Here is a 13,694-nt window from a genome sequence, read left to right as displayed (position 1 = left end):
GTGTTTTTATTTGAGAAATCTGTCAGCCTTATTTCAAAATCTTAAATTATTCCAAGCCCCTTTAACTCCCTACTCCATCCATCCTAGCCTGATAAGTCTTTTAAATCTCTTTTTTCCTCTCCGGTTTAGGTTTTCCGGTCTCAACCCCACGCTCTCTTTGTTCTGTTCAAAGACTTGCTGTTAGTCACCTTCCTAGAACATAAACCTGTCCTGTCCAAAAAGCCTGTGAAAACCGCCCTTCCCCTGCATCCAGGGGTGGATGAAGCCCAACCCCCTTCACGGGCCTGAGTCAGGCTCGGTTCCTCGTCACCCTCTGAAGCACTAGGGTTTTGCAGTCCGCGTTCACCAGTGAATCCTGTCATGAAGCAGTCTCCAACAGCCTGACCCACTACAGAAAATCTGATCAGAGTCTTCCGGTGTTAATCCAGAGTCATCCTTTCTGTGAATCCTCCCCAGCGCCCAGCTTCCCCCACCTCCCACGCCTCTGGCCACATCCCTGCTCCAGGATATGGGAGTTAGCCTGGTCTACGGCTCTCCACTCAGGCTGACAGCGACTACCGGAGAGGCTGAGGTGGGATCCTGTCCACAGCAGTAGCACCCTGGATCCCTTGAGTCAGCAAGAGATGAGAAGAGCAGAAAAGAGGGAAGAAAGATTAATAGAAGCGGTCTAGGAAGGGGCTCTTCCTCTCTTCTGTTACAGTCTGGACAAGATTTTACCTGAGCCTTGCAACAGCATGCAGCCTCCACTCAGATTCAGGGTGATAAAAGAGTTTGCATGATTGGCCCGCAAATCCACAACAGTGGGGAAAAAAAGTGGTCCAGACCCGTGTTTTCTAGTAAGAAGGTTGCATGTATCATTAACTCCGCTTCCTCCACGAGGTCCTCTCCGCTGACCCTTGTGCTCCAGGAGGAGGCCCAAGAAAACAAAGCCATTTCTCTTTAGCAGGTTACGGGCTCATTATTCCGTACATAGTGCCTGTATCCTGCTTACTGTATTGAATTGGTGATGGTTCAGGCTTTGCTGTTGATGTTTGCAGAAAAAAATTAAACGGGGGGTGGGGGAAGGACAGATCCTTTCATTGCTGCTGGGGCAAACAGCTGGGTAAACAAGACCGATATATTTTCAAAAGAATGAACAAGGAGTGGAATCTGGGATGGAACTGGAATCACTTGTCTGGTCCCCGGGACATTCCAGATAACCGGTTCTAGGAAGAGACTTTAGCTTGCAGAGTCAGAAACTCCAAAAGGGTTGTCAGGTATGATGAGTTCCTGCCGTAATCTCGGAACCTGAGAGGTGTCGGTGGGAGGATCAGGAGCTAAGGTTTTCCTCAACATCCAAAAGACTTCCAGGTCAGTCTGGAGCCTGGACTATGTGAGAAACTGCCTTAAAGAGAAGGTAAGTGAGGGGGAGGGACTGAGTGGGAGGGGGGGAGAGAGAGAGAGAGAGAGAGAGAGAGAGAGAGAGAGAGAGAGAGAGAGGAGGGGGAAGAGGAGGAGGAGGGAAACAAAGTAAGTTTGTTTTTAAGTCTTCAAAATATTATGTTAATGCCCAGCTATGGTAGCTCAGGCTTTTATTCCCAGCACTTGAGATGCAGAGGCAGGTGAAATCTCTGTGAGTTAGAGGCTAGCCTGGTCTACATACTCAGTTCCAGGCCGGCCAGGGCAATATAGTGAGGTCCTGCCTCAAAATATATAAGTGAATAAATAATGCATACTTTATTTACATAACATATATCTGTATAATACACTTTGCTCTCATTTAAGTCTCTTGAAAATTCAGAGCTTTCAGCTGCTCTTGCCTCAGAGCACATTCTGGGAGGCCTGACTACCCACGGCAGGTGACTTCCCCAGGGTCCACAGTGCCTAAACCACCCTGGTCCCTCTGGAGAAGCCCTGGGAAGCCAGGGGGACCAATGTGTTCCCCTAGAGGGAGTAACCAAGACCATCCCCACCCAACCCTTCCAACCCTTTCAACCCTACCCTCACTCTGTCTTACCTGCCAGAGCTTCTGAGAAGCCTCACAGCAACTAGGAGGATAACGGAACCTGGAAGCCTCCAACCATCCATCCTACAAAGTCTGGGCAAGGACCCCAAGCCACAAGGACTGGGAGGGTGGCAACCGCTACATAGTTCTTCTCCCAGGACTACCAGGAGACCATCTCAGATGTCGTGAAAGATAATATATTCGACAAGGATCACGATGCGATGGTACTGTGAACTTCCTGTATGTGTGACCATCGCAATGTCGCATACAACGAGCCAATCCCTGGACCAGCAAACTTGCCAGGATTGTGGAAGCCCATGGTAGAAGACCACCCATTCCAGAGGCCTCACTAAAGCCAACTGTGGTAGCCATCACAGAAGCCTTGCAGCTTGCAGGGTGGGGTCAAGATTGAAGCCTCACACATCCTTTATGCAGCGTTGAGAGTGACTTAGGGACAGGTACAGAAAACTAAACAACACAAGGTGACCAGCAGCGTGCTGGGTGTTCTGGGACGCCTTAGGGGGAAGTCCTCCCACTCGTCAGAAGCTGGGCTTGTGTGTGTGGAGCTTGGGGTGCAGACCCTACCGGTGCTAATGTTGTCTTAGTCTCCCATTTCATTATCAGTTGGTACAGAGGTGATCTTCTTAACACCTTATTAGTGGCAGTGTTAAAATGAACCGCCCACAAAGGGTAGGCTATATGCACCAATCATTGCTCTTCAGATCACCTGAGGAGGCAGGCAAGGAGAGCTTAGGGATTTGGTTGTATTTGTTGTGGTTTCAGCCGCTAATGTCAACGCCCAGCCAAAGACTAAGATAGCGTACACAGCCCGGAGCACTCCAGCTCTCCTCTTGCCACTGCTCGGCTCAGCCCTGTGGTTCATCTCAGAGCCTCCATGTTGGAAACCACCTCTCAAGCCAGTCATTAGACTGGATCATGACACAGGTGACTCTGACGTCCTTGTCTGAAGTTGGCTTTGTCTTCAGTCCTAGAAAACACAAGAGGCAGAATGCAGCTTATGGTTTGGTATTATAATGGTTCTTTTTTTATCGATGTCATATCTGTTTTCTCAGAAATTTTTATCCAGTGAGTCATATGCCTAGAGAGAAGAGTGACAGGGGTGGGGGCGATCTGTGGTCAGGGCTATTCAAGAATTCAGTTTAACACCTCCCCGCTCCCCACCTTGCCACTTCCTTAGCATAAAATTCACCTTCTCAGCCAGTGTCCAGAGCAGTAGTATTGACTTAACTTTAAGCTGTTGTGTGATAGCCCCAAGCCCAGCACAGTGGAACAGTGCAACACTGTAAATCTTAGCTGTTCAGGACATGGAGGTAGAAAAGTTACTTGTACCTGTCAGTTTGAATCCAGCCTGGGCAAACAGTAAAATCCTGTCTCAAAACTCAACAATGGCAAGCTTATCTTTTTGCTAAACAGAGATTCTGTACCCATTGCACAAGGTGGGGAGATGGGGAGGGGGGCTCCCTTTGACTGGAGAGATGGCACAGCAGTTAAGAACACTTGCTCTTGAGAGGATCTGGGTTCAGTTCCCAGCACCCACATGGCAGTCCATAACTACATGTAAGTGCAGGACCATGGGGTCCAGCGCCCTCTTCTGACCTCCTCTAGCACCAGGCACAGCATGGTACACGTACATACATGTAGGTAATTGACAAACACATAAATTCCCAGCTTTCTGGATAGAAGAGCAGGTTTAACGTCCATTCCTTTGAGAGGACATTGCTTAATATTGTTAGTTTTCCTGGAGATCTCTGGGCACAAGGAGGCCAGCAACTTCCAAGGTTTTTGGTAATTTAGAGTCCCTTGAGGTTCCATATGAATTTTGCAAGTCTTCCTTCCTGTCTGTTTTCCAAAAAGCCCTGTGGCAACCTTAACAGGGGTGGCATTGGACACCTAGATAGCTTTTGGCAATGTGGCTGTTTTAACAATGTAGCAGGTCCTGATCTATGAACACATAGTATCTTTCTCTTTATTTAGCTTTCTTTAATCCTTTCAATGTTTGTGGTTTTCTGTGTCCGGTGTTTACCCCCTTGCTAAGCCGACTCCTTCCTGCCCAGTTCATTCTTTTTTATGCTATTTCAAATGACACTGTTTTCTTGCCTTTCTTCCTCGGTTGCTCATGCTGTGCAGAAACAGAGTTCTGTGTTAATATTCTATCCCGCGGCATTGCTGGATTTGTTTATTGTTTCCAGCTCTGTTTTCTTGCTGAATCTTCAGGGTTTTATACAAATAAAATCACACCGTCTGAAAGCAGAGGTTTCTTTCCCTCTCCGGTTTCAGTATTCGTTATCTCTTCTTGCCAACTCCTCTGACTAGAACCCTGGGTGCCTTGTTGAAGAAATGTGGAAAAAGGAGCCCCCTCACCTTGCTGCTGACTTTATGGAGAAAACTGTCAGTTTTTCACTGAGGAGTATGATACTAACTGTAGGCTTTACTTTTTTATATTATAGGGCTTGGGGGCCAGCAAGATGACTCAATGGGTAAAGATGAGTCTAGTTAATTGGTCAACCTGAGTTCCATCCCTGGGTCCCATATGGTGGAAGGGGAAGGAGATAACCAACTCCCTTAAGTTTTCCTTTGACTTCCACATGTGTACTGTGTCACCACACACACACACACACACACACACACACACACACACACACAGAGTAAAATAAAATACTTATAATTAAAAATAAAACACAGGATTTGGGCTGAGAGTAAAAATGAATGATTATGAATCCTAGCATTGACGGTGCTGAGACAGGACGTTCATAAGTTCAAGGTGAGCCTGGGCAACTTAGTAAGACTCTGAAGAAATAAAACAAAGTTTTAGTGCCAGCAGAGGCAGGGGGATCTCTGTGAGTTCAAGGCTAGCCTGGTCTACAGAGTGAATTCCAGGACAGACAGGAGCTACACAGTAAAACCCCTCGAAAAAGAAAGAGTAGAGTAAGAATTAGGATAAAAGAAAACAAAGCAAAATCCCAAAAGCCATATATATTATATAATATATTATATGATATATATATAATATATATGGCTTGGAATTTATTGAAATATCAAATTTGGCAGATGCTTGCCTAGTGTTAGAAATGACAGCCCAGCTGAGAATGAATCTCATAGGCCAACTGCTTTCTTATTGTGTGTGATGTTAGGATTTTGATCTTCAGAGTTAGGAAGAAAAAAGAAAAGGAAGAAGAGAGGAAAGGCAGAAGGAAGGGGTGGAGAGAGGGAGGGAGAGAGGGAGGAATGGTGGAGGGAAGGAAGAAAGGAAAGAAGGAAGGAAGGGAGGTAGGGAGGGAGGGAGGAAGGAAGGAGGGAAGGAAGAAAGGAAGGAAGGAAGGAGGGAAGGAAGAAAGGAAGGAAGGAAGGAAGCGTGGGTAAGCAGGGGGTAAGCCCAGGATGACCCGTTGCTAATAAAAGATGTTCTTCTTCTGTATCATCGCCTGGATTTCTGAGCGTGGTTTATAGAGACACTAGGACACAGTTAAGGTGCATTCTCTCACACGTGGGTCTGAGGAGCGGTGGGCACTAAGGCTTTACCCAGAAAGTGTAACCGGAGTAACAGAAGATAAGCTACTTTCCTGGGTGGTCTTTAGAGCCAGAGCGGATGCTTTGCACATGCGCAGTAATGGATCAGCTACCACCATGAACGCGGGACATTCTTCTCCAATCTGTTGAGGGAGAACTTGGAAGAGATTAATTCCCATCCTAAAGTGCTTGATGGCTGTGGAGGCTTAGCCTAACTCTTGTTTTCTCTCTTGGTCTCACTCTAGAGGTATTTTCTCTCTAAATTCGAGTGCGAGGCAACAAAAGAAAAGGCAGCGTTCGAGGGACGGCGTCTCATTCCGAAGAGTACCAGAGCCATCTTGCTCCATGAAGACAGAAATATTGACAAGTAGAGAGCAAGACAGAAGCAACCACAGAAAGAGAAGAAACAGCATCTCCAACAGGACCAAGTTGCATTTGGGAACTGTAGCTTGCTTATTTGGATCCTGTTTCTTTTATTCATTACCTGACAAACTGGGTTGAGGTTAAAGGACAGAGAGAAAGAAGCTTCATTCACTTCAGCACCATCTGCTTTCGGAATGTATGAGAGAATGTGGTGGCTGCAGCCTATGCCGAGTTGGCAGTGTAGGATGTTAGGAGAGAAGATATACCCACATGTGGCTGATAAGGGGTGAGCACCATGAATGAGTGAGGAGAGACTTTATGTAGGGTTCCTTTTCAGTCTTGATGGTCTTTCTTCAGTAATGATCCCTAAGTCAGACCAAACATCCTTAGCCTACCCACAGTCAGCATTTAAGCCCCTGATGTTTTCTCAACACCCGACTTCCTTCTTGCAAACCATTCCTTCATTCTCATTTGCTTGCTCTCGTCCCATTACATAGCCTCAGTTCTTGGTGCCAAATTGTCTCCATATTTTCAGTCTTCTGTGCATGGATGAGGAAGGAAAAGCACCAGACAGGCAAAGAGATGGACCCAAGATGTAGAGCCAGAGAGGATTCGTTAAGCCTTAACACAGCTGCAGATTTAAAACAAAAAAATGTCAAGGGAACAGAGTGTTCCAGCTGATTTAACTTCCTGTTGATAGTCTCCTGGGAGAAGGGGGTGAGGCCTGGAGTCTCAGAATTGGGGTAGAGGGAAGGCAGGGGCTGGAGGGGCTGGACTTGCTTTTTCTTGGGTAGTCATTCACCCAGAAGTTTGGTTCCCATCTGCGAGACTGTTGACACTCATTTCCTGAGGCAGGCCATGGTCAGAGGAGGCTCTTGGAGCCCGATGCGCCCAACCTACAGAAAAACAGGATGTGAGCTTTCAGATCTGACTGAGCCATGAGATGCAAATTCCTCCCTGTCCCCACACCCACCCCACTCCCCAGCCACTGCCACCCACACCACTCTCCTTTCCGCTGCAGAGACCATTCCTCTCCCTGTGTGGCTTTCATCAGGGAGGCCTGCACCCTTTTCTTACCTTTCTTTCTTTCATGGTGGGTTTTGATTTTAGGAGTTCTGTACCCATGGCTGATGAGAATTCTCATCAAATGAAAGAAGCAGAAAGGTTGAGTAATTCTGCTTTCTCACAAAACCTACCCGTAGTAAACTTGGGCCTCAGACCTCCCTGGGGCCCCTAGCTTTTCCTAGATCACCCTTCTTTCGCTTTTTGTTACCACTAAAAAGCCCTTCCTTGTGTGAATGAAGGAAAAAGAAACAAAATAGAAACCAACAGACACACAATCACACATACAGACATACACACTCATACACAGAGACACACAAACTCACATACCTACACACATGCACACAGACACATTCACATACACACACACACATACACTCACACATACAGATTTACCCTCACACAGACACACACATAATCACATAGGCACACACACACACATAGACACACTCACAGAAACACACACACACACACACCACACCACCTATTTTCACAGGGAAAAGATCAATGGTAAAATACTGGCACACTAACACTCTGTGTGTAGCTGACTTTCCTAAGAGAAGATGAACCCCAGACCTGTGCCTGCTTAAAGACTGGTGTGTGTTCGCCCTGTTGGTAATGTGGTAATATACACTACCAGCCTGAGGGCGTCTTCAGCCTGGCCTCTGAGGAACACTCATGCTCTCCCCACCCCTTGTTCCTCAAGGCTCATATAGCCCTATCCCCCATGTTACCCCATCCCATTCTCCACTCCACCTTGGTCCACTTCCCCCTCCTCTTGTCTCCCAGGCTTCCCTGGACCAGTTCATCCTTGTCAGCAGGGTCTTCCTCAGGATCCAGCAGCACCCGGCTGCCCACCACTTCAGAATATGTAGTGTGGTATCAATGTATTAGGTTTCCTTTTCTCAGAGGAGTGACAGTCTCATAAGTAGGACCCCGAGCTTGTCTCATGGCACCTACGGTATAGGATGTACACGGTGAGGAACGTCTTAAGTCATAGACAGATCAGGAAGTAGGGAGGTAAAGAAGCACATCTGAATTTAGACAACAGAACTGTGACATACCCCAAAGGGCAAAATCATTCTGAAAACCTCAGCACCAAGAATCGTCAGTTCACACATGGAAGAAGAGGAATGAGTAAAGCGTTGATGTGTGGGAAATGTTATGAATGACAGTCCCTCCTGCTCGCACTAGGGATAAACTGTAGATACTTGTTTGTGTGTTATTTAGCTCTGGGGAACCTAAAAATGGTTTTCAAGATGGTAACCATTCAATATTGCAAATTTTATTCCAAATTGTGGTATGAAAATCATCATAGTCGTCTTCTTCCTCTTCTTCCTCCTCGTCTTCCTCCTGCTCCTCTTCCTCTTCCGGCCTGTGTAAGCATAAGTGAAGAATCGCGCTCTCCACCAGATCATCCATCATGAACATGAGTCGAGTACAGTCCATCAAGCTGGCTAGGGTAACCAAAGTGCTGGGCAGGACCGGTTCACAGGGACAGTGCGCTCAGGTGCGAGTAGAATTTATGGATGACACCAGCCGCTCTGTCATCTGAAATGTCAAAGGCTGTTCGAGAGGGTGATGGGCTCACCCTATGGGAGTCAGAAAGAGAAGCTTGGAGGTTGTGCTGACCTTGCTGCTGGGTCCTGGATATCCACACCTTAGCCCACGGAATGACTTGCAATTGTTAAATAAAGCATTTGTATTCAAAACATAAAATCACATCTGAACTTAGAATATTCAAGAACTTCTATACAGATTACAAAAGAGAAAAATGAAGTCTAACAAAGGCTTTCTCTAGAGGTCAGGCTGTGTCCAAACTCAGAGGCTTGTAAAAAGTGGGTGGAAATCACTAGGGGCTGGATGGCTTGGAACTGAGTGGCGACCTGGGAATCATGTTATGAGTGAAGTGTGCTACCTGGCCCAGGCCCTGTTTTTTTTTTTTTTTTTGGTTCTTTTTTTCGGAGCTGGGGACCGAACCCAGGGCCTTGCGCTTCCTAGGCAAGCGCTCTACCACTGAGCTAAATCCCCAACCCCCCTTTTTTTTTTTTTTTTTTTTTTTTTTTTTTCGGAGTTGGGGACTGAACCCAGGGCCTTGTGCTTGCTAGGCAAGCGCTCTACCACTGAGCTAAATCCCCAACCCCAGGCCCTGTTTTAAATCTGTGTTGTCCCTGCTGCTACTGACCAATGTATTTATTACAGTCACGTGACAGTGCTCCTCTAAGCATTCCTTGGGCCTCAGTGCAGTGAATTCCCTTATTCCTATTTTATTGATGAATCTGAGAGGCAAAATCAAAAGTCACAGCTGGGCCAGAATGCTGATGACCGAGCTGACCCTAAACCTCTGTATTCTGTACTTTCTGCTATGGCACTGTTAGCACAAGTCCATTTTCAGGGAGACAGGTGAGAACTGGATTACAAATGATGACGCTACCTTTTTGCGTGGAGCGAGCATCCATTCAGTGCTTAGTCACTCGTCCAGCATGTATGGGCATCAAACTTGAGGTCAGCACTGACCACGAGACCTGTGAGAATGAAGTGTGCCCTCGTTAGCCTTGTACTTTTGGTGGCGTGTGGAGAAAGTGTGTGGTTGTTACAGAGGCTTCCCAGTGCTGGGTTAGGTCAGGAAGACACTGAGAAAGCCTTCCCAGAGGACACCTCAGCGGGGAACCTAAATGAGGTGAGCGGGAGTTAGCTTCCTGCAAAGCAAGAGGAGCCAGAGTGTGGTGGTGCACGTCTTTAATCCCAGCACTTGGGAGGCAGAGGCAGGTGGATCTCTGTGAGCTCTATGTAGCCCAGACTGACCTTGAACTAACAACTCTCCCACCTCTGCTTTCCAAGGGCAAAGACTGGGTGCTCTCTTGAGAAGAGGCTTGAGGAGTAAGTGTTGTCTGTCGTGAAAGGGCACAGGTGAGTCCTGCGCGATGTTCAGCTTCGTCCTGAGGATTCCTGGGAACCATCTCTGGAGAGTGCAGAACAGATGAAGGGGACGGTAAGCAAGGGTGGAGAGGAGGAGAACCTTGGGAGATGTGCAGCTTTAGCCAAGACCAGCTCACTTCATGCAGAGGCAAGATGGAGGGAGAGGTTCCCCTTGAGGTGTCTCAGAGCCAGAATTCAGTACTGACTGATAAAGATGTGGGGAGCACAGGGCCAGAGCTGGTTTCTGTCAGAACAGATAGACAGTAGATCAGCACACACAGACAGACAGAGAAACTAACAGTGAGGATGCAAGGCTTTAGTAGACATTTGCAAGTGAGTACACTAGCATCAGGCCCCACGCCCTAATCTATGTGGAGTGGGGCTCATAGCTTTTCAGATCTCCTTGGGTCATTGCCACTGGAAGCTAAAGTTGAAGCTGGTGTGCAAGTGATCCGAATGACCTTGGGTCAGGCTCGAACTGGCTTGTTTAGTTGGCCAAACTCTACTCCTAGCCCTAATGTCATGCCTCAGAAGAGAAAGGAAACATCATCGGCTCGAACCGTTGGCTTGCCTTTGGGCTTTTACCACACTCTTCTTTAGCCTGTTGGCCAGTCCAGTGTGCTGTCTCTGCGTCTCTAACACATCCGGGTTCCCTCGTGGCCTCCTCTTCCTGCAGCCACTGTGCAGGCAGCCTCCCCTCAGAGCTCCAGAGCTGCCAGCTCTCTCCATCTGGCTTCCACTCCGTTAAATCTCCTCTCCAAAATTATAAAATACTCGGAAGGTGGAGGCCTGCCTGGTGATCAGGAGTTCAAGGTTTTCCTTGGCTACGCAGTGAGTTCAAAGGTAGCCTCAGTGGTGGGGTGCCTTTAGGCTGTAGACCGGCCATTTTGAGAAATAGCTTCCTATTGGTCGGTGCCATGTTTCTTCCTGATTAGGCTCAGGTTGGTCCCTTTTGGTTAAAATAACACCGAAGCAGTGATGGGTTCTTTTCTCATCAGATAGCGCAGGATGTGGTCTGTTCTCTCACTGGTGGGATTTGCTCTGGGCACTTGTGAACTTTCTTCTCCATCAAGTCACTCACTTCACTGTCACAGTAAAGTATCATTTTAGCATCTCCCCTATGAGCCAGGGAGAATGTCCTTATTGCTTGGTATAAGATTTTCCTGGGCTTCACTTAATGTGTAGGACTGCATCCATTCTGGTAGTGAAGACCGGTCAGAGACAAAGGTGTGGACTGTGTGCTCCTGTTACTGTGTACATTGCTTCTGGGCTGTCTCAGCGCATCCGAGGAGGAATGCACATATGCAGACACACATCCATCACTACAGTCATTCTACAGAGGGAGAACCACGAGCCCCACGTATGTGCTTCCTCAGTACCACCCCAGAGTTCATGCTAGCCCTCTCCTTCTGCACATTGGTTTGTTCTGTTAAGACAGAATTTCTCTATGTAGCTCTGGCTGGCCTCGAACTCACAGATATCTGCCTGTCTCTGCCTCCCGAGTGTTAGGATTAGAGGTATGCACTGCTTCGGTGAGGATACTGATTCCTACCTTCCTTGACATTGATGATTTCTCAATGGGGTCCATCTACTGATCTCCACGGGAAGGCCTGGTTGAAAACCTTCCTCAGGAATCCCCCCATTCCTCTTTGTGGTAGAATAATCAGGGGCTTTTAGGTGTTATGTTTATTTTACCACATTCCCAGATTTAGACCTGAAATGTAGACAATCAGCTCTTTGTAATTGTGATTCTGTATCCATGGATTTGAAAAATACTCAGGAAAAAAATACACTTCTATTGATCTCATATAGATTTTTGCTTTCTCCTTATTCCCAAATAAACACAATTACTGGCACTGCACTTCCACTATAATAGATATTGAAAGTAGTCTGAGGCCAGGAAGATGGCTCAGTGGGTACAGGTAATTGCCACCAAGCCCGATGACCTGAGTTTGACCCCCCAGACCCACATAGCGGACAGAGAGAACCAATTTTCAAAAGTTGAATCTGACCTCCATACATGGGCTGTGTGATATGTGTTGTCACACACACACACACACACACAGAGAGAGAGAGAGAGAGAGAGAGAGAGAGAGAGAAAGCACAAATAAATAAGTGTAAATTTTTAAGAATTAAGTAAACTAGAGATGATTTAAAGTATACAGAGCTCTGTGCATATCTTATATGCAAGTCTCATGCCATCATATACAAAATACTTGAGTACCCCAGATTTGGGTACCTGTGGAAGGGAGGGCCAGTATTCCTGAAACCATTCACTGTAGGACAACTGCATGTATGTTTTACTTAGTATTTATAGTCACTAGAGAATATTTTCTTCCTGCTCTAAATACTAAAAGTAACAACCAAGCCAGGCATGCTGGTGCACACCTATGACCACAGTTCTGAGAAAGGCAGGCCACAATTCTGAGGCAAACCTGGAACACAGAAAGACTATGCTGTGTAGTCTTAACCATCAACTTGACACAACCTAAAATCAGTTTAAGAAGGAATTACTTGGCTAGGGTTGGTCTGTGGGGAGATTGTCTTGATGGTTAATTGACCTAACCCATTGTGGGCAACACCATTCCCTTGGCTGGGCCCGAACTGTGTAAAAGTGAAGAAAGTTAGTAGAGCAAACACAAACGGATCATGTGTTTATTCTCTACTCTTGACTATGGATATGCTATTTTAAGGTCCTGCCTTGATTTCCCCCAAATAATGGGCTGTAACCTGGAATGTTAAGCCAATAACTCCCCTTCTCCTCTATGTTGCTTTTGGACAGGGTATTTTACTATAGTGACAGAAATGAAACTAGAACAGAGATGCTGCGTCAGCTTTATCAATCAATTAAAGTAAGTGATCAACAGCACTCGAAGGCCACTTACAAAGAGGTAGCTAATTGGAGGCCCTGGTAGTTCTGCATCCAATCAGTCTATTCAGATACTATTTATGGCATTCAACGATCTCTTCCACAAAGTCCTCTCTCCCGTAGGACCTAGAGTCGGTGCCAAGGTAATTGTTGAACGACTCTGACTTTCGTTCACATGTACAGATTCTGCCAGGCTGCTCTTCATCTTCATTCTTTCAACTTTCCACATGGTCATTCATCCAACATTTGCTGATAGTCCGTGTGTAAGGGCTGCCCGTACACGTGGGCGTTTCCTCTCCTGCCCTTTCCTGGCCCAGGCTGCCTCTCCGGTGTTCCACGGTCTTGCCTCTGTCTCTTGCTTAGCTGGTTTAGATCATTAGATTGTGTCAAGGGGAAACCCAGGTGGAGTGTGGAGGAAGCGGGCCCTCCTGAGTGAGTTAGACCCTGGAGGGTGGAGAGAGGGGACTAAGGGAGCCATTTTCTTCTCCCTTTGGCTGTCAGAAGAGCTGGGTGTGTATGAGTTCGCCTGCCTCTACTTTGGTTTCTGACGATCTACAGAGGTGGGAGGGAGGACAAGGGAAGAATACATCCCACACATACTCTGCATTTCTGAGCGCAGCTCTGGGCTTCCATATCCCCTTTACTCCTTCCCTGGGAGAAGGCCCCTGATGGGCAAAGAGCTCTAGTGTGGCAACACTTGTTCCTGGGAAACATGAGAGAGAGAGAGAGAGAGAGAGAGAGAGAGAGAGAGAGAGAGAGAGAGAGAGAGAGAGGCTGTGGTGTTTTCTCTGTGGCTCATCTGTCCTCAGGCTAGGGAGGCCCTGCCTGAGGAGGGTGGGGCGGGAGAGCAGCTGCATCTCACCTTGGTGGCTGTGATGTTATCTAAGCTAACGGTCTCTTCTGGGTAGGTACTTCCGCTCTCCTGCTTGAGGAGCAGAAAGACTCGTGCGGCTGTCTTTGAGTGGAAAG

At 47.1% G+C, this 13,694-nt stretch overlaps 1 pseudogene; it reads left to right on the top strand.

Annotated features, from left to right (window-relative positions):
* The first annotated feature begins 8,190 nt into the window (after positions 1-8,190).
* Positions 8,191-8,598, top strand: LOC116911505 (annotated as a pseudogene).
* The last annotated feature ends 5,096 nt before the right edge of the window (positions 8,599-13,694 follow it).

This window comes from Rattus rattus, chromosome 10 (assembly GCF_011064425.1).
Source record: "Rattus rattus isolate New Zealand chromosome 10, Rrattus_CSIRO_v1, whole genome shotgun sequence".
NCBI classification, from domain to species: Eukaryota; Metazoa; Chordata; class Mammalia; order Rodentia; family Muridae; genus Rattus; species Rattus rattus.
This window is presented reverse-complemented; position numbering and strand designations above follow the sequence as displayed.